This window comes from Amblyomma maculatum, chromosome 6 (genome assembly GCF_055883805.1).
Source record: "Amblyomma maculatum isolate TAMU_Amacu chromosome 6, ASM5588380v1, whole genome shotgun sequence".
In the NCBI taxonomy this organism is placed as follows: domain Eukaryota; kingdom Metazoa; phylum Arthropoda; class Arachnida; order Ixodida; family Ixodidae; genus Amblyomma; species Amblyomma maculatum.
Window position 1 is genome coordinate 85771752 of NC_139349.1, and position 27340 is coordinate 85799091.

Sequence of the window (27340 nt, forward strand, 5' to 3'; positions counted from 1 at the left end):
TTGCTCCCTAGACCTGTGGTCCACGTCTAATGAAGCCACGCGTGACCATGTCTCTTCTTCTCCGAGAAGGAAGCTCTGCAACAGCCGCCGACGCACCGTCCTTTCATGCGGGGTCCGGCTGGAACGGAAGAGCCCCCTGAAGAGGAGTGCGTAGTGCTTCCGCTCGCGGGAACTGCGGAAGAGCGGCCGAGAGAACAGCGGGATTCGCGACAAAAATGACGCGTTCCAGCGACGCTTCAGAGCAAGGGAAGATTTTTGCAACACACGCTAAGGACGATCGATACACACGGCCGGAAATCCTCCAGGATACGTACTCGCCTGCACCGTGCGAGGATTGCTTCAGTAAGAACCGAGACACGATCGAAGAGGCTCACGTCCATGCGTGAAAGCCACAGTGAGAATTTCCCCCGTGACTTCCCCATTACACGTCGAATTTCACGGCACTTGATATGGGAACATCCCGTGCGATAATTCCCTCCAGTTTACAACAGATTTCCCCCCCGTCCGCTTCGACCTAGCGATGAGGTACTACATGGGCACTGCCCATCTACGAAGGGGAGCGCAAGGCACACGCAGATGCTAAACAGCGGTCGTAGCGTGACAGCTGCAGAAGCAAAGGTGGGGGTCAGAAACTCGGTGTGCAAACAACAAATACAGGGATGATGAGTGATACACGTCCTCTCGGTTACGGGAGCAGGAGCCAACGGTACGGCCAAAGTGGGCTGACATGATCATCATGGGCGCGCCAATTAAAACTGCAACAACAGACTACTGGAACCTCAATCACTCATTTAACAAATATACAAAACAGTACAGTAAAAACACGGGCCACGAAAAGCGTAAGCCAGCCAGAAGTGCTTCTCCGGCCGGGTACTGGAGGAGGTCGGCGACGTAGCTAGAGCGAATCCAGAACGCTGGCCTGTCACCGAGGGTAGAGGGTCCAGGCAACCCAGGTATTCATTGGAGAAGGCACAGCGCGGAGACAGACGAACGACGAAGATGAAGGACGCGACACAGTCGAGCGCTCCTGTGTTTGGTGTCCTTCCTATTTCACTCAGGTGTTCGTCCAAAACGGAGGAGGAGAGACATAGGAAAAAAAAGGAAACCGCTAGACACGTGCATCACACAAGTTCCACGGCCTAAATTCGCGGCTGACATCGCACATATCATTTACGTACACGGCCGAGACACTTCTGGAACAAATAAACAGCGACTGCGTGCAATGTTAGGTGTAGATGGTAAAAATACTTCCAAGGAGCAGGGCCTGCTTGCGAGAATACAAACCAAGGCTCCTCAATTCACAACGGAACGGCCGCGTTTCGACCGAAGCGAAAAGCAAAATGCGCATCTGCGTTGTGCAATGTGCAATACGGAACGCAACTGCATACACAGAATAATGAAAACCGCAAGGTAACGGCACATCCACAGCTCCGCGATATGTGGACGCAGCCGCCTTGGCAATCGGCTCCACTCTCCCTCCACACAAGAGTCGCATCGATGGCCATCTGCTCCGGTTCGGGTCGCGCGCTGTAGCGTGGGGTGCACTGCAACACAGTGCCATGATGGGCACCGCCGCTCGCCCTCTCCTCTTCTCGGGTCTCACTCCAGGCGGGTAGGAAGAGGGGAAATGGGGAGCGCGCACAAGCGTCCAGCGGAAGCTGCCGCCGTCAGCACCAGACGCTGATGGCAGCGGCTCGGAGAAGGAGGGCGTGTTCCGCAAAGATCAGGACGCACCAAACGAATCCGCCCTTTCTACGCCATGCCAGCCGCGGCGCCAGTCAGTGACTAGCGGTTAAGGGCGGCGTTCTCTCATAAATGCCACCTCCGGCGCCGCACCAGCTTCTTGCATCCTTTCCGCACTCCAGCGACGGGAAACGGAAGCCGCGATGCTGCTGCCGACGAAGGGTCTTACGGCGTCCAGTACTGTGCATATCAATGCGGAGGGGCTCTACGCAACTCCGCTGCTGCCAGGCCAGAGGAAACGGCACCGGAACCAATTGAGCAACGATGCTTCGGCTGCATTAAAGAGAATGCGCGCTCCCCAGCCTGTCGAGTGAAGGCGGACGTCCGTGCCACGAAGCCACGCAAATGCAAGGTTGCATGGCCACCCCCCCCCCCCCCCCCGACAGTTGTACAATATATTTTTATGGCAACTAATCCACAATTTTGCCCCACTTTTTGCAGTTGTGGGAGGGACTGAGTGGAGGGACTGAATGTTTGCCCAGTTGACATTTTTTCTCTTAAATTAGTGCGCATTTTAACTGCTTTTCTCTTTGTGCCATTTACTTTAAAGCTTATTAGTGAGTTTACATGTGTATTTTATTTTTTGTTATTGAATGTGACTACTGTATGTATGACAGATTTGGAGATTTCCTTCACCACTCGTCTGCTACTGCTTGTATGGGTTTCCTGAACACTGTCAAGCTGCGAAGACAGCTTTTACCCGGGAACCCCTCCAGTTGAACCTGGAAATAAACTTATTGTATATTATTGTTTTCTTTTTAATGGTGTACCAGTAAGACAAATCGCGACATTCGACAAAACAAGCTGCAAAACTGGGCCATTTTTTTATCGCCCACGAGGCAGAAATGTTGCTGTGATTCCGCGAGTTTTTCTTTCACATGTATAAATATGCAATAACCAGGCGCGGTTTTGCGTCGCTGTTTACAAACTATGAAGTTCGGCCCGCCACGCGCGAAAATTGAAACCCAAACTAAGCAATTGGCCGCTAAACCAGCACATGCGTGAAGAAAGGAGACTTCCGATCGGACGCAGTTAGACCACTGCAGGCGTGTGGATCGATACGAAAGCGATAGCTATGCCTGGTCAATGAGCCCTGCTAAACCGGAGCACTCGCAAACCTAAAATACTCACCACCTCTCCTTAAAACTCGCCATCGTAACAATATCAACTGCCTCGAAACTCAGTTACTTCCAAAAACAAAAGGAAACCAGTACACCCATGTAAGTTCGTTAAGAGCTGGTCCGCGCTCAAGACATGACATGCCTGCAGCAAGCCGACGACAACGTCGGGACCCAAGCGGGAGAGAAGACATCGTCCAGCCAATGAGAACGGCGGGGACCCGAGAAGAAAAAGCCAGAGCCCCGCTTCGACAGGTAATCACGTGGGCTCCTAATAGGCCGCGAAAACATGAACTGTCCGTGCGCACAGCTGGAAAAACGACAGCGAGGCAAAAAATAAAATGCCCTCCAAAATGAAACGCACAAAGAGCGCGCCCAAAGGAAACAAAAATACGTATAGGAATAGGTGTGCACGGCAAAGGCAACAGCAGCGTAGAAGGGGCTCCTAAGTGTTGACCGCTGCTGGCTCCGCTTGTCCAGCGAGCGGCCATTTGCATCTCTGCCTCTCACCTTTCGGGAGAGGAGGCGTTGGGAGGAAGAGGAAAGGGAGCACAGAGTGATCCAGCAGCAGAGCGCGGTTGCGGCAGGCCGGTCCATCCTACGCCCCGCTTCGCCTCGACGACGCTCGTCCGCCGCTGAAGAGCAGCACACGCGAGAAAAGAAAAAGCTGCAGCAAAGGAATGCTCCGGCCAGCGAAGAGAGAACCGGTTCTCCGAACAGCTCACGTGGACGGGAAAACAAAAAAAAAAAGGAAGAGAAAAAGAGGGGGAGCGAAAGCACGAAGCCCCTCGGACGCCAGGACGTTTGCCCGCCTCGTCGTCCTGCGTGGCCGGCCAGGGAGGCGCTACAGTGCCGGCAAAAGTTTCGGCGACGGCGCCAGCTTGCACGAAGCCGATACGCGCACGGGACTCTGGAGCGATGCACAGTATTCGTTCTTTAACCGTCGCAAATATCAAGAACCTAGACATTCATTTGACTTAGTTCTTCGAAACTGTGGCAGAGAACACAAGGAAACCATGTCACGCTACAGCCCCTGTTAACCAACGTGGCGACGAAAACTGCAGTACAAAGAGCAGCGCTGGAATCGTGCAAAGTTCGATCCGGAAAGCGACTAGAAAGCGCGTCCTAGCCTCGATTCTCTCAGAAATGACGCAAAGAAAAACGTGGAACCGCAACTTGAGACAGTTAGTTACTTCCGCGTACGGTGCTTCCGAAAAGTACATACATATTTTATGAACCTCACATATCGTTAAACACCAAGCCGTCGACGGCAAGTGCCCGCTAGGTTATTCAGGGTCGCAGCTGGCCTGCGAATCCGGTGTCGGTGTGCTGACAGGGTTGGCAACTTTCAGATCTCACCAGCTGCGCGTCCAAACGACTGTTGGACAGTGCGTGCGCGCTAGGGAAGGACGCGAGGGAAGCTGACCTCACGATCGATCGTCCGCGCACCAGCGAAGGCCGCGGTGGTCTCGACGCCTGCTCGACGTTTATTTATCACAGAGCCTGGCCCTCCGCAGAACAACAGCCAACGAATTCTCAATTGCAGAGACGGGAGGAACTAGCTCCGTATGCGCCGTTGACCACTCCTCGTTTGCTCGCCTTCCAGCTACCGCGGTCCTCGACTGACTGCCTACACAAAACGAATTAGAGGAAGGAGATGCAAGGGGGACAACGGTGCGGCTTGCAGGAAGGCCACCGAGCGCCGACTTCCGGCCGCAGCACCACCGTGAGTCACCGTGAACCAAGAGCAGACTCTGCAGATGCCGCAACGAACCGTTCCCCCCTTACATTTGTCGGCCACGGCTGTTGGTCCTGACGCGTATGCAAGTCTGTAGACGTGGATACCTTCAAAAGCACTTACAAAGCTGACGCAAATGAGAAACGACTGGGCGCCCAAGACACCACTCGGCCTGTCTTCAATAAGTACAAACGTGGTCACCAATAATTTACGACTCGAGGAACGCCGGAAGCTCTACAGGCAGCCACACGTGTCAAAGATGCCGTCCAAAACCGGACTTCTCCACGGAAGAGTTCGACGATAACGGAAGCACGCATTCGAAAACAGGCACTATGTGATCCCAATCGCTAAATCAGAGGTATGAGACAACGGCAAGCTGCTGAAAGTTAGTTTATAAGGTCTCCGCCGCTTCAATGACACCAAAACTGTAAACGCGACTAAGCAACGAAAACGCATGCAAACAAAAGGAGAGCATCTCCGATGCCACGCAGTCCGTAATAAGTCCAATCGCAATCTGTACTGAGCAGCGCCGGATATAAGGAGACCTGCGGGACGTTCAACCCGCGGCGACCAGAAGTTGGACAAAGCTTCAGCAGAAGAGCACATGGTCGCTGTTGACAGTTGGTTTACGCAAAGCAGACTCCTAACCGAACTGGGGTGTAACGTGCGAGATGGTTCCCGACCGGAGCACTCCTTAACTATCGCTGCCCACTGCAACATGCATCGAAATACGCGCGGCTTCGGCAGAACGCTAGGCTTCCAATAGATAGATGTCTGAGCACTGACAGACACCAGGACGGACCAGCGAAGACGGCTTGTCCATCATGGCCGTCTTCACTTCCGCAAGAGGCACAAAGGTGAAGCCCTAGTTTACGTTGCACTGTTACAAACGTGAGAAAAAAGTTAGCTTTTGTTTAGCTTGTGGTTAAACCTCGAGTTACGCGAGAGCAATCTGCATGGCCGCAATTAGGTTCGGCTTGAAAGTAAAGATATGGCTTTTGCACATAGTAGTTTACGATTTCAGCTTAATTTATGCCATAGGGGAATCACTTCACATATGAGCATCCCTTGCCTCTCGTCGTTGACCATTCTCATTCGGGTGTAGAAGAGTTCTAGTAGTATGGCATCGTCTCTACATCGCGAACTCCGAGGCACACCGCCGTCACAACGTTCGAACGAACCTTCTTTCCTAGCAACTCGTTATTGTTGTTCGCCTGTACCAACTAACGAGTTATCTGTTTCTTCTTCTCACAGACAGGCACGGCGATATGACGAGACTGTTGCTAATGTAGCTAACGCAAAAAAAAAAAAAAAAAAAAAAAAAAATGACGGCAAGATCGAAGTGGAAATGTGAGCACACTGGTGAATCAAATGAAATATCGAGCGACTACGTTAATGTGCTCATGTTAAACGAAACTGCGAACTACGTTCAAAACAATAACGGCAGACTAAACGAAAGCTTGGTGACCGCGTAATGGCAGCCCAATCGAGCAAAGTGAAAGGACCCTACGCAATGGCAGCCGGCAGTTTCGCGACATCACCGCTAATCCACCGAGGACACTGGCCGTTATCACGTGGCTCCCCATGCCACATCCCATGAGAAACCAAAGCGCGAAAAGTAAACTGCAGCCGCCTACAAGTACAGACGTCAAGAAGACCTACCAGCATGGCGAGCTCGGGAGCTGCGCGCGACAGTGGCGCCATCTCTCGACAACTACGAGCCCCGAGCGGCTCAACAGCTGACTACACCCTGACAGGACAATCAACCAGAGTTCGCTAGATAGAATCCAATGTCGCGAAAAAAGAAAAACGAAGAAAGGCTGCTAAGACGGACGACGGGCAGAATTAAGTGAAGGACCAATGCAAATACCAACGGAGACGCAGGCTACAGGAGCACAAAGGCGCAAGGAGAAAGCGTTCAGGTCGCTCAGGAGGACCGTCGAAAGCGAGTCCTCCGACGCAACCGCGGGTAGACAAAGGGGTGCGCGCGCTCGGCCGCTCTCTCCCCCGCAATGAGGGTGGGGGAGAGCAAACAAGCTTCCCCCCTCGTTCTTGTGGCCAGAGGCTCGGACGACAAGGCACGTAGTACGGCTGGCTGCTCCCGCTGACCAGTCGCAATGGTGGCCTTTTGCTGGGAGTCATTCGGCGTACGTTTGCGCAAGAAGCGTGCCTTGAGAAAGTGCTCTGCCGTCCCGGCGACGACCGCCCACAACACAGCAACTACGCTCGGGCACGATTGAAGAAAAAAAAGAAAATGCGGAGGGGAAAAGAGAAGGAAACAATGGCGCGAACTGACGCTGCAAATGTTGCCGTTTGACGGCTGATGCTTCAACTGAAGGCTCCACTGCTACATAAGAACAAGTTAGAAAAATAAAAAAGCAATGGCGGGAAAGTGCGTTAGACCCAAATCAACGTTAGTTCACAGACCTTCAGTCTACACAATATCGCTATGTTTATATAACGAGTTTACGTGGTCCACCTCCCCTATATGAAAGTACCTTCTGCCTACAAGGTGCACTGCCAAACAATGAGCACAGGTTATTTTGAATAGCTAATTTGACGATACTGCAAGGTAGCTTTTTACTCCATAATCCTGCCTTCATATCAATGTACTACGTACACAATCATAGGAAATAAAAATTTTATCACACTGGTAGACTGCACTGCCAAATCTGGCCAGAAGCAAGCGAGGTAGGCCTAGGCAAGACCTGCGATCGCTGCTTGCCACAGAGACGACAGATAAACACACGCTTGCTTCCACCGCCAGGTTAGTGGCCCCTAACCCGACGCACCCGAACAAAAAATAAGAGAGAAAAGCCACCGACGCCAGGAGCCGAGAACAAAAGGCAGAAATAAAAAGCGGGAGCGAGGGTATCGACCCGTTGCCTTGGGCTAGGAACGCGGCGCTAGATCCGGTCAATCGGCGTCGAATGGGAAAGAGACAAAAATGCACAGAAACGCCACGGTAAAGCTGCCAGGTTTCGAGAAGCGGCGACGAGAAAATTAGCTACCTCATGCCAGGTGGCGAAAAAAAATGTGAAGAAAAAGACGGAGAAAACAGAAAGACCCCACAGAAAATCGCCGCGATCGCAACGTTAACTGGGGCTGCCTGGCGAGAAGACGTCTCGACGGCACACCAGGAACTGCCAAAAATAACCGGCCCACACACTCCCCGACCGCCCAGAGTGTTCGCTTTCTGCTGCTCTCCGGGCGCCACCGCGGGGTCCCTACACTGTGAGCGCGCGCGTCAGCGCGGGGTCCCACAGCGCGACGACCCATGCGCCGCAGACCCCGAGCGCGCACTCGACTCGACCCGACCGACAGGAACCGCGCTCGGCTAAGCCCGCTGCCGCCGCGCTGTCGAGCGAGTGAAAGCGGCGCAGCGCGTCCGCCAAAGGAGGGCAAAGCTACACGGCGCACAACACACACACAACACGGGCCGATCCTTGGGACAACGGGGTTCGCTGACCAGCCAGAACAGCAGCGAGAAAAATCCAGCGTTGAACGTGCGACCCGTCGTCACACACCGGGGTCCCGACGAAGCAGCAACAGCAGCGGCGCCTTTTGACGCGAGCGCGCGCGCTCGGTTCGTGCGAAGGGGCGCACACTCACCTAGAGAGGCATCCAGAGGGGTTGTAATCCATGAGAAGGACAGAGCACTTTTCGCGAGCGGGTGTATCCGAGATGTGGTAGCCCGAGTCGGGGCCCGACACTGGGCTACAGGTGCGCAGACAACCCCATTCCACGGGGCACACACAGAGCAGCGGTGGAGGCAGCGGCACAGCCAGCGACGGGCGAGCGCGCAGGCGGCGGCGGCGGCGGAGAGAAGCCCGATCGAGTTTAGAGATCGTTCAACTCTTCCCGGCAGCCACCGCGCGGCAGAGGAGGAGAGCGAACAGGGCGTAGAGGGGAGAGGCGCACACGACGCCGCCGCAGTCAAGCAGCCCTAGCCGGCGGCGACAGAAGCAGAAAAGCCGCCGCGGCACGAGGAGGAGGAGAAACCGGCGGAGGAGGGCGCGGTGCACACGCGCAGGCTGCAGGGAGGAAGAGGAACTCGAAACAAAAAGCCAGAAAGAGCACGCAAAAGAGAGATAGAAAGGAAAAGAAAAAGCCACACAAGTTAGAGGGAGAGAGAGAAAAAAATAAAGAATAAAGCGAGAGAAGCACCACGCGGGTGAGCAAGCAGCGGCGGCAGCGCCGAAAATGCGAAACGGAGAAGAACGGCTCCACCAAGAGGAACACGCCTCAGGAGGAAGTATGTGTGCGTGCGTGCGAGCGCCCGGCCCGGCTGGCCCGCTGCACACGCGAGCGAGCCATGCGCGGCGGCAGCGGCTCGGGCAATAACGCCCGAAATGAGCGGAGAAATAAGATGGAAAGCGCACAGGACGGAGAAAAAAGAAAAGAGTTCCGAGAGCACCCCGTAAGCGTTAGCGCGCGAATGCAGGCGAGGAACGCAGCCAACGAGAAGAGAGCGCCGAAGTAATATAATATGCTCCTTTCGGGGGATCCCGGAGAAACAAGGGAAGAGAGCACGGGGTGGCCAACGATGTCCTTGGTGCGTGTGCCGGCGGCGTAGCGCACGAACGGGCTGCGCTTCTCTCATTAAAAAAAAAACCAAAAAAAGAAAAAAAAATGCGCCGGCGACCCATGCATATGAGATGCGGAACATGAGGTCCGCCAGACGATGCGAGGTCAGCCGGGGGCGGCAGTTACCGAAGGGGGAATACAAAGCAGCGGCCCGGCCGAGTGGAGAATGCGCGCCGCCAATTGCGACGAAAGCGAAAGTGGGAGTGCGCCGACGGACTTCTAAATTGGGCGTTAACTGCGAACGCGATACTGTCCCGCTTCTATTCCCCAGCTCCACCACCACGGCCGGTCTTTTTCCACTTTCGACTTCGATCCGCATTAAAAATGAAGAGAACCTGAGAGGCGCCTTCATATTTAAGGAGCACTAGCTGCTCCACACTTTTATGCAGACTGTTTCGGCGTTCACGCTCAGTCGCCAAACCATATGTTAACTATTAGAAACGAGTTATGTCGGAACTGACCAGAACGACAACAGGAAACAAAGCCAGTTTAGAAAGGAGCGACCGGTTAAGAACAAACAATATGGACAAGTTCGAAATTGGAACTGCTGCTGACAGGCCATCAAAGAATTCGCGACGCACTGATGAGATTACTGTAATACGAGAGCAGCGCGGAAATCAAATCCCCAAAAGCCGTGGTACCAATTACACGGAACCAAAAGCTTGGACAAAGCGACCAGAACAGACGAAGAGAATCCTGTACGTGTGTCGAAAACCGAAAGAAGAAGAAGAAGAAAAAAAAAAAAACGAGCAGAGCGGTTCAACTCGGGTCACAAAACTAGAGAAAGCAAACAAAGACGCGAGGAAGCAAAAGCTCTCGTTCCCTCTCTTTTCGAACTGCCTTGCTGTCTCCATTCTTGGCCTACCGACAATAACGAGTGCGGAGCTAAAGCGAGCGGCAGGTAGGGAACGATTCAACACAAAAACGAGCACAAGTTTGGAACGGGCCGACATGAAGAGAGAGAAAAAAAAAAAAGGGTGGGGGGGGGGGGGGGGGGGGGGGGGGGGGGGGGGGGGGAGATGTACGGCCTCCGAAAAGAACACGAATTATAATCCAAAACGAAAACGGGACAGCAAATTCCCACAATTTTCTGTCGGTTACGATGCAGGACGCCTAGACACTAAACCATGGGCAGAAAGTGCTCTACCGCACTCAGTCATTTCTTTTCTTTTTTTTTTTTTTTTTTTTTTGCATCTGTCTCCCTGAGCGAAGCACGCAATTATTCGCTCGCAGCTACCGCCCTCGCCTAGCCGAAATTTCAAGGAACAAAGACTAAGCCCGAACTAGCAAGAAGATTGCTGTTGTGACCGGGCAAGGCGACCGGACTCCAATTCAGGCGGACGCCAAATTTCTCTGACCAAATTCCGGTGCTGCGCTGCAAGGCAACCGCGGCACAATGAAAATGAGCCTTGCTCCCAGACATGGTGTCGTCAATGGCCCTGGCGGCGGAACCCCATCGCACCGCGGCAGATTTGAAGCGGGTGACGAAGCAGCGTGATTGAACCTCTTAGGCAGCCGACAAGTGCTGCCTTCTGATTGCACAGTTTGAGTGCAATGGCTTCCCGGGCTACACAAGCACGAGCGCCGCCGCTTGGAGGGAGACCGTCACAAGCGTCCGGGTACAGTACGTGGTGCTCGCAAGCAGGGGAGGCAACGCGCCAGCCGTCGCTGAAATAAAACAGCCGCGTATGGCTAGTGCCCCGTGGTTGGTTTTGAAGAAACGCGCAGTTTGTCTCGCTTCGCAGTGAATACTTACATTTAGCTGCATAGGTACAGTTTTGCCAAAAGTTTAGAGGCCAATAGGTCTAGTTCTAAACCATGCAGTGGCGCTCCTTCGTTAGCGGAAGTCCTTCCTGTTGGAGAGGGTAGGAAAAAAAAAAAAAAAAAATCTCCCTGGGTAGGTTTACAAATACTGGAATGCATTACGAGCCACGGTGCGGCTCAGAAGCAAACCTGCTTGGCTCTGAACTTTCGAGAAAGAATGTACATATATCGCTATCCTTATCACAAACTAGCTTCCAACTTCACTAGCAAATGAATGCTAGATCTCGCCCACCCGCTCCAAATGCGGTTAGCCCTTCCTTGCCGCCAAGCAGATTGTTCCCGTTTTTAAATTTTGCGCAGTTCTTCACAGCTAATTACGAAGTCTATGCAACAGCGGTATAGCAGCAGTGGCGGTGACAACATGCTTGACAGAACTTTGGGGAGGAGCTAAGTGACCGTCCGTGTGCTGTGCGGTATCAGTGCACGTTAACGATCTCCATGTGATCGAAATTATTTCGAAGCCCTCCACTGCGGCTCATCTTCTCTTTCACTTCAACCTTCCTCCCTTTACGTCACGGTTCAGGTGTCCACAGAAACAAGTGCGACAGATACAGCGCCTTTCCCTTCCTGTGAACCCAATTATTATTATTATTATTATTATTATTATTATTATTATTATTATTATTATTATTATTATTATTATTATTATTATTATTATTATTGCCTCCAGCGCCGCTGCTGTCTCCACCAAGGAGCCCTTGGGCATCAAATCCGTGTGAGGACGTCAATGTTGTCCTTGCAGAATATTGCCGCATGACGCGACCCGGGCGTAGCACAACTCACCGATTACCGCCGTAAGGAGCGACCATATACGTAGCACAACCACCGTGCCAGCGGCCTTTCGTGAATTCGAATTCGCGCACCTGTCCGCCACACGGAGGGCTACCGAATTATCCGTTAGCCGCACTAATTGCTTTGCACTCTGACTATTAGCGGCCGGCGCCGTAGACCGCAACACGTGGGTTATTCTCCACGACAAGGGCGACTCGCAGCTTTGAAAAGGAACTAAAAACGCCACGAGGACCGATGGTTTTGGTTTGGTTTGTGGGGTTTTACGTCCCAAAAGCAACTCAGACTATGAGAGACGCCGTTCTAACAGCCGTAGAGTTCTAACAGCCGTAGTGGAAGACTCCGGAAATTTCGACCGCCTGGGGTTCTTTAACGTGCACTGACATCGCACAACACACGGGCGCCTTGCTTTTCGCCTCCATCGAAAAGCTGCCGCCGAGGCCGGGATTCGATCCCGCGCCTTTGGGAACAGTAGTCGAGCGCCGTAACCACTGCGCCACCCCGGCGGGGTGCCACGAGGACCGAGTCAGCTCCCTACTTATGGGAGCAGAATGGCAGATGAAACCTCAGGTTATTTTCCTTTCTCATTGACAAAATAATATACGTCAAAAAATCGCTATAACTCTGAAACATGCACCGTTCAGAGCGCTCGAGCAAGGTTGCGTGAAAAAAAAATAAATAAATAAATAAAAATAAAGACAAATACGGAAGGAGCAGTGTAGTTCAAGACAGCAATGTTAAGCAACCACCATCACACGTGCTATCTGCAAGCTGAGCTACAAATTGCTGAAATAGAGGTTAACTGCACCAGTTTGTATCCGAGACGAACAGTTAGTTTGACGCGGCGTGGCCAATGTCCCACTGTAATAAGCCCCTCAAGACGGTAACGATCGCTCTTTGGACTACTCAAGATGCTCCACTGCTCCTCCCCTTTCAATACATGCACACAAGCTGTCATCTCAAAACACAAACGCTCAAGACTGGGAGACGGGACACAAAAAGACGAATACGTCGCGCGGCACACAGCCACCGATGGAAAAGGAAAAGAAGCGCGCACATGGGGGGGGGGGGGGGGGGGAATATATACGAAGAGAAAGCGTTTGACTTTCCACAGCTGTGCAAACGGGTCGGCAGCGAAGAAGAAATGGAACGAGGTATCGTTCACAATGCGCTGCCGTCGGGGAGCTGGACAAAATCAGGCTAACAATTGCGAGCCATACCCTGCTGGATGGATGGATTTTGAGGCGGAGAGGGAGAGTGACGAGTGATATGCATTATATAAGCCCGCGCACATACTGAAACCGGCAGGGGAACCGACAACAGCGAACGCAAATGAAATACGTCGCTCAAAAGGCGCATTCATATATATATATATATATATATATATATATATATATATATATCGAAGACAGCCCGCCTATACATGCAAAAACGTCTAAGGTCCGTTTCCCGTTTCACATGCTGCGACTGGACCGAAAATAATCGGTCTAGTCGGTGACGCCGCAGTGCGATTTTCGGTCAGTGCTTTCACATACAACGCGTTCACAGCGAATTCGGTCGAGCTGACACGCAGGGTTGCTTGATGCATGTACAGCCAACAATTTGTTAAATGCGACATTAATACAGCAAAACGTGTATCGATGTTGCTAGTTTTATGCGCGTTTTTAGTGACGACAGAATATTTCGTATGCTGTTATTGGAATAAATCAGTTTGCATTATTAAACAACTACGTTGCTGCGCTGCTTGCGATACTTCACTTCCGGCGGTAGCACGTGACGGCAAGTGACGCGCTCATGACGCGCCGTCAGGATGCTCCTCATTGGTCAGTCCACGGTCAGTCGCAGACCGATCACACCGACGCTGCGATCGAATTCCAACAAGTTGGAAACCCGTCGCAAGCTGTCTGCGGCTTGACCGACGGCCCTTCCCAGTCGCAGACCGACGGAATTCGCAGTGTCGCAGGCGAAAATCGCATGCATGTGAAACGGGCCTAATGCGCCTTGCTCATGTGCAATCAGGTGCGCGATGCACCTGGCACATATTTCACTCCTGGGAAGAGTCGAATGTGTTTCTGCAATAAAATACACCTCGCCGATTTTGATCAAGCATATTCTTTTTGCCAATGCAAAGCATTGGCCCATATACGTTGACCACAGTAGGCGCGTGCGTCGTTAAAAGATTGCGCAGTGTGACGGTAAGCGAAAACAACAGAAATGCGCATTGCTTCCGCTCACACGAAGTAAATAATAAAATATGAGTGCGCACACTCTCCGAGAGGCCGGTGACCGGTGATATATAAGCGGCACACGCGTTCTATAGTGCGCGCTTTTTTTTTTTTTCTTTCTAATTCGAGCAATGTGCCGCCTCCTTTCGAAAGGGTTTCTACCAGATTTTTTTTTCTTTTTTTTTTGTTTGTTTCAGTTATTTCTCGCGCCGTGAGAAGCGGGGCAGTTTCTATCAGGAAATGAATCACGACGCCGTCATACAAGCACACCGTCCGCCGTATACTAGCTAAACGATGCCAGGCCGAATGTCCAAAGCGAGGGCAGCTAGCTTTCGAAAGAGTTCCTGCAGGGCTTCAAAATCGCCCTTCAACGCCCACGCAAATCAGCCGAACCGAGCCCACCAAAGCGTGGAGCGGGTTTCCAAACGGCAAGATCAATGTGGGCCTAGCTCGATCTCACAACACACACACAGAAAACCCGTACGCCCAGAGGGACGTTTACGCTTCCACGACTAGCACGCAAAACCGGACTACTGTAAAATAATAGTCGCTACCCGTTACGCAAGTCACGTGCAAAGCAAGGGCTGCATCACTATTGCTCGGTGACGAATGAAGCGGCTTTCAAGCGCCCGAGGGAAGCGACCAGATCGCTGGCTCATTGGCGATCGTCATTGGTTGCATGCATGTCGCAGCCAATGCTTGGCCGCTGCGTGCCGTGAGTGGCAAAGTGGGGACCTAGCTGCCCCTTGCGATTTCCGTGAAACGCGTCGATTTCAATAAGCGTCGTTTGACCCCCCCCCCCCCCCCCCCCCCCCCCTTCATTATGTAACATCTTAAAGGACTACAGACACCAAATTTTAGCGACATTTTTCTTCTGGTTAATGATTCGTAAGAGTATATCGATCCAAACGCGGTTTTCTACGACCGCTAGATAATTTATAATTGTCAAGTCTACTACGCTTTTTTCATTCATCTCTAAGTTGTGCAGTGTAGTATATGATTCATATGGACGGTTAATTTGAATCTCGTCGTTGATGTGAGTGTTGTTTAATATGTTCATTATGTGTGCGTTTTATTTTAACATTCCGTTAATTGACTAGTTTTAAGTCACTGGTTCAAATTATTCGATGTTTTTTTGTTGCTTTGTTTTGTTCCTGAAGGGCACCTACAATTTCTGTTCCATCTTTTTGCTCGTTCCGTTTGTATAATACAATCTCCCAAACCTGCGAGAGCCTCAACCGAGGCTAGCAGTACGTTGTAAATAAAAAAAAATGAATTTTGTTTTCTCAGCAGTTTCAGCAGCCGAGAGATGGCTGTGACGTCACAATCAAGTCTTGGCGCGCGCCATGAAAAACAGTGATATAATGGCTGATTCCTCATTTGTAGTGATTCCTGTTCTTAAGTAGGCTGGCTTTATCATTGCGGTGAATTAAAACGACACAGAAATGATCCTATCGCTGTATTCACACCCCTCACGTGACCTATACTTGACTTTGACGTCACAACCATCGATCGAATGTTGAAACCGAAACAGGTGACAAAAGAAATTCGATTATAAATTACATGCATTATTATAAATTACTAAGATGTCAAAGCCTTTTCTGCAGACGACAATGATTGCCTAGAAGGTGGGCACAGCGTAGTGTTCTAGAACACTGTAGCACAGCGGAAGGGCAGGCATGGACGATCGATCGCAGGAGTAGATAAGGTCGCGGACAACGAAAGCGGAGTGCGATGACGGCCCATGAACGTGGGATCGACACCATATTCACACACCACGCGCAATTTCATACTTTGTTTTTTGCTCCTTTTCTGCTTCCTTTTTGGCCAGATCCACTTCAGACTGCGATCGCCCGTTCCAAAGGGTGCGGTCACATCGACGCACAGAAATAAACGCCCGAGTGTCAGCCCCCTTCTGCCGCCCCCTACAGAATAAAACGCCAATAACCATGACGTCAGTACACCAAATCTTCAGCGAGAACATATGTACGCGAACGCATGTTCACACGTGCAAAACTCGTTGCGCAGTCCAAAAATTTACGCGAAAACTTGATACACTCGTGCCAATCGCTGCACCGGCAGAGCCCACCACACAAAATTAGTACAACCGCCTCGAATTTATTTCGGCGAGTGGAACAGATGAAACCCTGAATCAGTAGAAAATTTCTGTGTCCGAAAGTACCAATCCACTCGCGCAATTCGTCCTATAATGCGCACTCTCGCGTTTGCAGTTCATCCCGGGACTTTATTTTTTTTTTTTTTTCGCGCCACTGAAAGGTGTTACCGACATAGCTCATCAGACCGACGCCAACTCCGTGGCCTTCAGTTTTAATTTCGGCAACGTAGGAGCCATCCGAGATAAAGTAAAAGAAAACGGTGCTGCGCCCAATGAAACACATCGTGCGAGCCACCAAAAGCACGGGGGAGGGGGATCCTTCCCTCATGCTATCCACGGGCGGGTGTAGCCGGCTGGTGCGCGTCCCTCATATCTGCTCAGGCAGCGACTGCCAGGCGCTCCATCTCGACTGTGCGCCCATTACACGAGCAGGAGGAGACGTCGGACGCATGGGCGAAGCCGCGCGCGACGGGCGTGCGACACCCGTGAGGAGCTCAAAAAAGAAAAAAGTCCGAATCACACCACGCACAGGCTACGCCACGTACGGTAGTGGCACGCAAAAATAAAAGTCGCCCCCCTCCCAGGAGCGCGCAGTGAAAGCAGCGCTCCCTTCTTGCGCCAGGGGAAGAAGAACCCCGGGGCTCGACCGACAGTGCGCCGTGCCTTCGACTGCGCCGCCGGGACACCGCGGAGTACGCGCACACCGAACCGCAGCGGCGTCGGCGACGCCGAAAATAGCGTCCCGGGCCGCAGAGCGAGGACATAATGGACGCCCGTGTCGGAGGAGAAAGCCGCGACACACGGAGAACAAGCCGTTTCCGGGCCGACAGCGCGCGCATGACGCCGAGCTCGATGGGCCTTCCCTCCGCGCATCTGCCGGTTGTGTAGCACGATTGCCCTGCATGCGTGCAAAAAACACCAGTCGCAAAATCCCCAGTGTTTACCTCGTGCTAAAATCTCGGTACGGTTCGCCTGATCCCTGTATACGTATACCGTTCACGTGCGACGGCACCGCAGAAGGCGAGGCAAGATTTTAACAATCCCAACATCCAGAATAAGATTGGTATGGGGAGCAATTGGCAAGCATTCGCAGATTGTGACTAGCAGCTTACCGGTATCGCTCAAGAGGAAAGTATGCAACAGTTGCATCTTACATGTACTCCCCTATGGGGCTGAAGCGCGGAGTGGGTTACAAAAATAACTCCCGTCACTGACAGTCTATAGTGAAAATCAAGAAGAAGAAATGGGCGTGGGCAGGACATGTAGTGCGAAGAGAGGATAATTCATGGTCGATTAGGGTAACAAACTGGATTCCAAGGGAAGGAAAGCGTAGCAGGGGGCGGCAGAAAGTTAGGTGGGCGGATGATAAGAAATTCGCAAGGGTCAAGTGGGTGCAGCTAGCACAGGACCGGGTTAATTGGAGGAATTTGGGAGAGACCTTCGCCCTGTAGTGGGTACAGTAAGGCTGATGATGAACATCCTGTAATTTGAAATGGCCCTCTCTTCAAATGCCAAGCTGTGGCCGTAGTCTCCCATTTCAAGCAAGTGCTTATGTCGTGAAATTTAGGTGCAATAAAGTATGGAAACCAAACCAGAAGCACGGGGTCCACACGAGGCTAGCTATTTCTGCGAATACTGCAAAAATAAATAACTAAAGTAAAATAAAATATTGCGTGACCATTAGAATCCCCAGGCTGGAAACATTTGTCCGATCTTCATCCCTTTATCCCAGTGCAAGCTTGTTTCTTTCCTCCTCGCCTTTCTTTCTCCCGTCCGTATACGCGTAGTCTGGGCAAAAAAGTGGGAGAAGACGTATAGTTGATATAAGGCGCAGAAGTGGCGGAGAATGGGGTAGGCCCCGGGACGGCGTCCGTTCGTACTAGATGAATGATGATTGGTCGATATGTAAGACTTTGGAGCTCTGCATGGCATTTTCAGGGGCCAAGTTCCCTTTCCATCAGACAACAGTAGCCGTCCGGTTGGCGGCAAAGAAGATACCAAGCCACGCAAGAAATCGACGAGTTGCTTTCTTCCGCACCTGACCTAAAACGTAAAATAACGGATTTACGACGACTACTGTGCCGGAGTTCCCGGGTTCGAACCCGACCGCGGCGGCTGCGTTTCGATGGAGGCGAAACGGAGAGGCGTCGTGTGCTGTGCGATGTCAGCGCACGTTAAAGATCCCCAGGTGGTCGAAATTACTCCGTAGCCCTCCACTACGGCCCCCCTTTCTCTCTATCCACTTTCACTCCCACCTTCATCCCTTCCCTTACGGCGCGGTTCGGGTGTCCACAGAGCAAGTGTGACAGTTACTGCGCCTTTCCCTTCCTGTGAACCAATTTAACTTTTATTTAACTTTAACGGATTTACGACCGTGAACGCAAAGACCCATACGGCCGCGTACGGCATGTGATGTGGCGGGACAATAAGTGACACGAGAGAATCACTCCGTTGGCTTCTGAGTTCTAGGCTTTTTGAATATGGAGCAAATACAGCGGGGCATTTGGTGCGCAGGTTTTTGCACGGGTCTTCTAGCATTTCGTGCCCTTTAAAGCGACGGCCCCGACCTTGGGTGCTTGCTGGACGAGCCGCGAGGAAGATGCCGCCGCTGCAACCCGCGGTCACCAGAACATGATCCCCAAGCAGACAGCTTAACGCGATGCCACGAGAGAGGCGCATCTCGCCAAACAAATTGCGATGAGCACTCAAAAAAGGCCAAATCTACGATTCGTATATTTGGCACAGAACGGCCCGTGAAGCGCTCGCGCCCAGAGAAATCGACTGGCGGTAGCGGTTCACGCTGTGCCAAATCTTTCCATCGCATACTTTTACCGTACATTTACCCTGGCGCACATACAGCTTATGGCCAGCGCGCACAAGGCGATCGGTCCCGACGCGGCAGGCGTGGTGCTGCTGGCCGGCACCAGGTATACCGTTCGGGCTATCGTTAGCGGCGCTCGCTACGCTAAAGCTCTTCGAACAGATCTTTACAGTTCCCAGTCGTAGAAAAGGGCCAGAGCGAAGGTGCAATAACAAGAGCTGAGCGTCTTCGCTCCACAGCCTACCGCACTAGCTGGTCCCATCCTATCCCGACAGAGCTGAGCAACATTTCCATCCGCCAAGCCGTTACATGAAGAAGGCGCGATAGCATTGCCACGTGGCGCTGCTCGCACTCTTGCGTCTCTGTAAACACATCTTGCTGGCGCCAAGTTGGAAAGACACAATGTGATTACTGGCTGGAAGCCTGGCGGTCGGCGTGTAAATGCTGATGCGACAACCTTCGCAATAAGAACCAGCAGGCCGTGGGATTCGCCGAGCTGCACCACCGAAACAGCGCGAGGCAGCCCCCCGAAAGCAAGCGAGCCCCACAAGAAACTTCCCTTTCCCCGCACAAGGGTACCGTGGCGGCAGACGGCCGCCGACAAGAGGAACGCTCTGCCAAGGCGCCGCTAGGTCTTTCCTTTCGGAGGAGGTCAGATCCGTAAACTGCAAAATCCCAGACGACCCTTTTTCTCGACAAAGGAAGTCCGTCTAGAAGGGAAGGCGCCGCGTTACCAGGCGCCACTTCCGAACGCCTGAAGTCCAGACCACCCTTTGGTGCCGCGCCACGTGCAGGTCAACCACCATATGTGTGTTCTTCAAAATAGCTACGTACATCAAAGAAGCCTCCACCTGCAGCGAGGCATGGCCGGTCTCGAGGAAGAGTGCGCGGTCACCCTCGAGACCGGCCGTGGTGGAGGTATGGTGGAGGCTCCGCGTCGTAGCAGACGATTTCCGCCACCATGGCAACGGGATAGTGCGCGCCACTGTATGCCTTTTGGCTTTAAAAAAATAAAATTAAAAAAAAAATAAAGTTGTAATTTGGCTAAATGCACCTAGCATTTTTCTTTTTTCGGCCATGTCGACGATTTGAGGCGACTTTAGGGCCCCGTGTGTCGCGCTGTCATATGTCAACGACACCGACAGATACTTTGTCCAAGCAAACTGCAGCTACAAGGCAGGTATTGCATAAAAATGCGAGCATACTGCCGCTGTGAGTTTTTTTTTTTTTTTTTTTTTTTTTTTTAACAGCACACCATTGTTAACCATGCACCTTCAAACGTGAGGAATAGCGATTCCATTCCAAGAATTGACCGTTCGCGGTAATCTGCAAGTTAGGTACTCAACAGATTGGCTAGAAACCAAATGATGACTTTCCGCGAGGACACAGAAAAACTTTTTGGGAACTAATGGAAGCTCAGAACGTCGCCGGATGGCTCGAAAAGAAAAGCTGTCGGAAAGGTGCAGTCGTGGACAAAACGTTTGCGCGATGGTGGATGCGGCATAATTCTGCTTTGCATCGCTAGTTGGTCTACTAATATATTTCCAGTGAATGAAGCGTTCATGCCCCCTCGTGCTTCAGTATCTTTTATTCACCTGCGTCGTCAGACCGTAGCCAGATAATTTTGTTTTAATGCGAAAGCATTACTTCGCTATTATTCACAGATTTCTGTTCGCAGACCGCGTCAGCAATATCGTGTCCGCAGCAGTTGTAATCGAAAAGTAGTAGAGGTTAACGAGTGGTGTCAATCAATAGAGAGTGACGTAATGTTGTGTCCGAAAAAATAATTAGCCCAATAAGTTAACTAGGTAATTATTCGAAGCAAAAATGTAAAAGTAAAGGCAACCATGGTCTCATTGGTCAATGGCTTGACGCCACATTTGAATGTATCAAATACTAAAATAGTTAATTGAATCAGTCAATTAAGGTGACGTCACGCAATCTGAAGTCGAGCCAAAAAAGGGCATAGGAAGGGATTGGCGCGCAATTTGAAAGAACCAAAGGCTAAAACGGGTAAACAAAAGTGAATCAAGCAACTAGAAGCAACCAACAGCAGCATCCGTGCTTTCGCATTACTCCAATGCAGATTCTGCAGTGCTATTTAATTTTTTTCTGCAAACCCATATGACTCAAATTGTCCATGACTGTACAATCGTACAAAAGATACAATGTACACCACGTTGTCTTTGAAGCTGCCCCCATCGTGTTTCCAGCTTAACAACAACAACAACAACAAAAACAAAAAGCAGACAATGACATAAATGATTCCAAAGGTGGTTTGACCGGCGCCTCGGGCCCCGTGAAAAAACGTTACTAGAACCAGCTTCTGGTTGTAGTAACTTTGCCGTGCGCTGGGTGGGTGGAGATGGTTTACAAAAAGAAAAATAAACAAAAAGAAGACAATGTCGGCAGCGGCAATTGCCATCTAATACTTCAAGAACCCGAGTTGTGGCCGGCGGAATTGGGACAAAATAAGGATAATTTCAAAAAATAAAAAAGAAAACGAGAGAAAAAAAAAAACATTCGCAGTGAGTACTAGTTCAGTTGACCATGTTCTGCAGCAATGCTTACTGCAACAACCCACGAGAATCTTCGAAACTCCTCTGAACTTCACTAGGGCATGTCATGTAGACCAAGGACGGAACCGTGACGGACAATGGCAGTTGAAAATGTATAGACGGTAAATGTATTCCTGCTTTAATAAGCATGGACCGACACTCATCACTTTCAATGCGTTAAAAGACAGGAAGGAGAAGCGAACCTTGTTTGCCCATGTTCCTCCTTTCGGAGCTCCTAAAGCAGGTCTATTGCTTCGGTGGTCCCAGGATTACCACCGCAGTAATGTTGACGCCATGGACATCCCTGCCTGTCTCCCCTCTTCTCTCGCCTTGTGGCGACAAGTGTAACCATGTGACGACCCGATGGTGGTTGACAAGAGACGGGAAGTACCCTTTCATTTCTGTCCACCATATTTGCCTCCCTTGGCCGTGACCCCCGTGCAGCGTCCAGTTCAACGGCCCGCTGATCACCCTGCTCGTCATGGCCTCAGCCGCCGTGGGCGGATAAAGGTGCGAGTCGCCTACAGGCCGGCAGGCCCGTTCCAAACGCTCTCTGTCGTTGGAGAAGAGCTGGCGGAAGGATGCGGCTTCCCGAGTGGGGACCACTTCCCGGAAAAGGGGTAGCGGCAAACCCCCTTTGATGAGCCAGCCTCTTGGAAAAAAGAAAAGCGCGGCGCCGCAGGTGGACCGGTAACTTCCGCGGGAAAGGCGGAGTTGTGACGAGCGGGAGAGAGAGAGACGGCGCTGGCGGGACGAAGAGGAAGAAGGAATCCCTGACTGGTGCTATGGGGGGGAAGGGGGGGGGGGGGTCGACTTCGAGACAGGCGCAGCAGATCCCAGACGGCTCCCATGTCCCGTGATGAAGCCGAGTGGGAGCTGACTGGTCCCTTGATGAAGTCTTTTCAGTGCCGGGTTCCTGCGTTCCAGCCAAGTTGCTTGCATGGCCGCCCCCGACTTGGGCGATATCAGGGGAAAGTGACCACTCGATACGCGCGGTGAGACACTCGCCGATCTAAAGCCCTTTTGAAGAGCAGTAAACACCGGCTTTTCTCTCTCTCCAAGCTTCGGCACGATCCCGTGTCTAGATTCCAGACCCTTGGAGGCGGTTGCGGTTCAAACCTTCCGACCGCTCTAAAGCCGTCTCAACCAAGTCTCCGTCTCAACCAGGAGTGCCCTAGTCAACGCAACAGAGAGCGCCACCACTCGCTTCGGAGTTCCGACTAGTTTTCAACTCCGCCTTGAGTCACCTGTCCCTTCAGTGGCCGCTTGACGCTTACATCTTGCTGCTTCAGGAATAGTTTCGACTGCACTTCTGGAGTAAGTGACAAGGCTACACATAGGACCACCGCAGAGTTAGACTCGCGTGCCGTCTATGCTTTCGAGGCTCCCCAGAGGGCTTACTCGCTTCTATAAAAGTAGTTTCGAAATGAATTAATCACTTTTGCACCGAAATTACTGCCCTAAAGTAATTCGTCACATTACTAAATAACTAAAACAGAAAAGTAATGCGCTACATTAAAAATTATGGTGGAAGTAATTAAATCACTGCCATGTCTGGCAGCTGATTTCTCTTCGCCCATGACAGAGTATGTTCTTATTGACGCTTAACACACATCAGGACAACGTATGAAACACCCCAGCTGCATTGCTTGGGCCGCATCACAAACCCCGTCCCTTTCTGTGCGCAAGTTTGATTCTGCCCGCCCACAGCCTAGCACCGCTAGCTGCCCGAGAACGACAACTCGGGGTCGTAGCCCTCGGCCGAAAGCGAGCCTCAGACGGAACCCCTCCGCGCGTCCAGGGACGGGAGTGTGCACGCAGTGCTGCGGGTCAGCTCGCCGAAAGAGGCAGCCTAGAAAATCCGGCACTTGGGCAGAGGAAAAAGGGGAGAGTTAGAAGAAGGTGGAAAGGCGCTCTCAACTTCCTCCGCACCTCACCCTCTCAAAGCTTGTTTCGGCTCCTGGCGCTGCTACACGCGGCGGCGGCGGCGGCGGCGGCGGCGGCGGCGAGGAAGGAGAAATATAATTAAAGAGATGCGCGGCCCGCCGGGTGAGTGACCGCCGGACTGGGCTCCAGCAGTAAACGGCGGCGATCCACTCTGCGCCCCGGCAGCAGCAACAGCGCACGCACACACATACACACCCCGTCGCACAACAGGCCAAAGATAAATGACATTCGGCCCTGCGCGGGTTTCGTGGGCGCGCACAACGGCAGTGCGCACGGCCGGCATTCTCCGGGGAGAAAGTAAGCAGCGAGGAAGACTCCTTGCCCTCTCCCCAAGAACTAACCGGGGCGTCCATATCCTATGAGCACGCGGTGCTGTTCCATCGTACCGGTAGAGTGCTGGCACAGACTGACCCCCGCCTCCAAGAGCGCACGGCGAACGAAGTTAATTACTGCATGATCATTCCTGTTCAGGACACATGACACACTCCGCGACAGTTCTCAGTGTACTACCTCGAAACAGTAAAGATCTTGTGATGGATACCGAGTCTATAATTTCGTTAACTTTCATATAATATCTTAAGCAACCATGTCCCGCTGTACCAAGAGCATAAATTAGGCATACTCGCGTGTCCAGGAGTAGGCCAAAGAATACAAGCTGCTACACCTGCAAGATATCCAGTCAACTCGGAGTAACCAGGGAAGTGCAAGAATGTGCTTTCCTTTCGTGCTCCGACCCCAAACAAGAAACTTTATCTTTGTCCTCGCAAGACTTTTTCTCTCCAGATTAAACTGACGTCGATCTATTCTTGCGGAATGTTCACGTCGGCCAGCAGTAAGGGTCGGGCGGTCGCTGACAACCAATCAGTGGCTTACAGGACAGCTATCGATGCCCACAGTGGATGGCGAAAACGTCGCAAGGGTCGTCACTAGAACGACGAAGTTTCGGTTACAGGAAAGGTGGTTCTTTTTTTTTTTTTTATTTCCTCTACTGAGCTCGTTGCCCCAAGAGGTATAAATTAAACTACAATGACCCCAAAGGCAACACAAGAAACGTCGCGTATCAATCCGCCGCACAATATGGCAATAACAAGGCGCGGCACTAGTACGTGCAGAACGCCAAAATACAACACATTCCGAGTGGCAGAGAGAACTCACAACAGCAAGATAGAGGACTGCTAATTGGGGACGGCAAATCGGTGCGGACAGGGGTACGACGCACACACGAAAGAGGGTTATGACACGCAAGGCCGCGGACAGCAAGCAGCCTCGATGAATTATGAAGACAAAAGGAAAAGGAGAGGAGACGAAAAAGAAACGGCAGAGGTCCAAGACACGGACTTCCGCGCCCCTGCCCGGGTGCGGCGAAGCGCGATGGGAAGAACCCATAAAACACCAGCGGGCGGCCCTTATTCCGCGCGAGCAACAAGGCGCTAGCGCCCGCAGCGGGCGCGCCAGGACAACCTTGGATAGAGGAACCGCGCAGCCATTTCACTCTTTCTCGTTTTCTTTGTGGCGCTTCTCAGTACGAAGGAAACCAATGAGCGGATTGTCGAACAAGAAATAGCGCGAAAGGCGTTGTTCTCCGCATAATAAGTGCAAAAGGTGCGTCACCAGCCGACCGTTTCGCTCCGAAGGTCGAGACAGCCCTTCAAGCGTTGTTCTCAAGAGGTCCTCAATCTTTCCTCCCACTGGGAATGGTCGTACTCCTCGAGCGGATTTCAGCAACGATGCATGGACAACACCTTGTTCTTTTTTTATTTTTTTCTCTCTCTTTCCCTCTCAAGGTATACTAGCCTTGTGAAACCAGAAGAGAAATAAGGCTCATGCAGCGCAACTCAAATTGCGGCATACAAAGTTTCGCTTTAGGAGTAGACACGCAACGGTTTTAGCGCCACCTTTTCATTCCGCAAATAATTTTACATTCTTTGTTTAAGTTGGTTTTTAGATGAAGGAAGGCGGCGGAGTATCTCTCTCTCTCTCTCTCTCTCTCTCTCTCTCTCTCTCTCTCTCTCTCTCTCTCTCTCTCGGCGACTTTAACACCGCTTTTTAACTCGGCGAATACTTACTTTTCTGTTTAAGTTGGTTATTGGAGAAGAAACAATACCTCACTTCCCCGAGGAAAGTTACACTTGTAAGGGGCTAATTGGTGGTCTTGGAATCCCTGTCACAAACCGGCCTCCAGCTTCATAATAGTAATTCTTTATTTGCGCCATATGACATGACACGGGAGACCGGCAGACAGGGCAGCTAGACTAGGCCGCGGCCCGCATATGCACTTCACAGCAGGGCATGGAACATCCCTTAAAAGGAAAGAAATTGCAGCAACTAAGGAACTACATACAAATAACTAAATAAAAGAAATGAAAGTTTTTACACAGTAATGCATCACTGATTTCATTTTCTGGTCATATATCTGAACGTAAGCTGTGTTAGAAGCAAGCAAAAGGTCACTCAGGCAGTCTAAATAACAGCAAACAGGAATGCAATGGAGATGAATTAGATAATAGATAAATTATGCCCATTGATTATTTGAACCACATTCAAATAAATAAGTAAACATAGAAAGAGAAACACGACAAATAAAACATACAAATGGCAGAGGGGCTTCTTACTCTGTAAACAAATAATTTCGAAGTTATTTAAATGTAACCTTCTCAAACTGAACATGTGCACGATGCAATCTGTTTAACAATATGGGTAACTTATTTTGCAAAGTTTGCAGATCATATGTTGTTTTAGAGGTTCCCACTTTCCAAAGCTCTGTGTGGCGTGTCTATAGTGTGTAGCAGTATTTTCTTGTAACCTGGCTAGCTGATATAAACGTGAACAATTATTTTCCTTTTCATTCTTAAAAGCTTTACAAAGAGCATAAGATATTCGCTAGCAGGGAATATGCTGTATTTCTTGAACAAGTAATGTAATGCCTCCGGATATGTATGTGATTAAGAGGCAGATTTTCCAATGCTCTCAAATATCTTTTCTGTAATTTATAAAATTTCTGCAAATTTCCCTGCGTTGTTGTAGCCCAAACTAAATGACAATAATTAAGTCTAGACGAAAACAAGGCATTATAGATTAACATGAGAACTTTTTGGAGCAGTACATTACGATTGCGGTACACTAAGCCAGCTTGATTACCATACTGTCTACGCGGGCATCCCATGACGTATTATCCTGGGAAAGAACACATAACGTCTTAAGAGTGGAAGTAATTTCTAGACGAATAGTGTTTAAATAGATAGCCTCTTCTATAGATATTCGCTGTTTTCACTTCGAAACAAGTAAAAGAGGTAAAAACAACTTGACAAGACAAAATTTGACTAGAAGAGATGGATGCTAAATGGTACATCATTCTGAATGCTGCGCAAAGTGCGGTTGCGTCCCAACTTGATACGAAATCACGTGCGTGTTTTCTTCAACACCGTTTTTTTTTTTTTTTTTCCAATCTGGGTTATACCCCTGTCACACGGGCAGTTTCAATGCCCATTGAGTAGATGTAGACCGAACTCAATGGGGATCGGCCACTGCCACACGGAGTTTTCAATGACCATTGAACTCGATCGACACTGACTCAATGAGGTTCGCGAACGACCATTGGAAATGCCAAGGAACATTGGCAGCAGCCCCGCACTCGCCCTAAGGTGAAAAACAAGGCATAAACTTATAAGAAACAAAACAACTTCTGGGTTAAATTATTTAGACTACATTATACAGTTCGTCAAGTAGTTTTTCGCAAGTCAAAACGATCGCTCTATAGAATGTCCGGTGTTCAGATACAAACTGACGCTGTTCCAGAGTGTCTATAGCTGCTGTTCTATGGCAGTGCGGCATGCTGGTGTGTTTCATGTTCGCCCTTTACAACGCTTTGCGACAA

At 51.0% G+C, this 27340-nt stretch overlaps 1 protein-coding gene across 2 annotated transcripts in view; it reads right to left on the reverse strand.

Moving 5' to 3' along the window:
* bbx (bobby sox) overlaps positions 1–27340 on the reverse strand; it is a 249484-nt gene that overhangs the window by 56038 nt on the left and 166106 nt on the right. Inside the window, exon 1 of one of the 2 annotated variants that reach the window (XM_084607080.1) lies at positions 8212–8429. The exons of the other annotated variant lie outside the window; for it this stretch is intronic. The gene's annotated coding sequence lies outside the window, so the exon portion shown is untranslated. Of the gene's footprint in view, positions 1–8211; positions 8430–27340 lie in introns of those variants that run through there. 2 annotated transcript variants of the gene reach the window in all.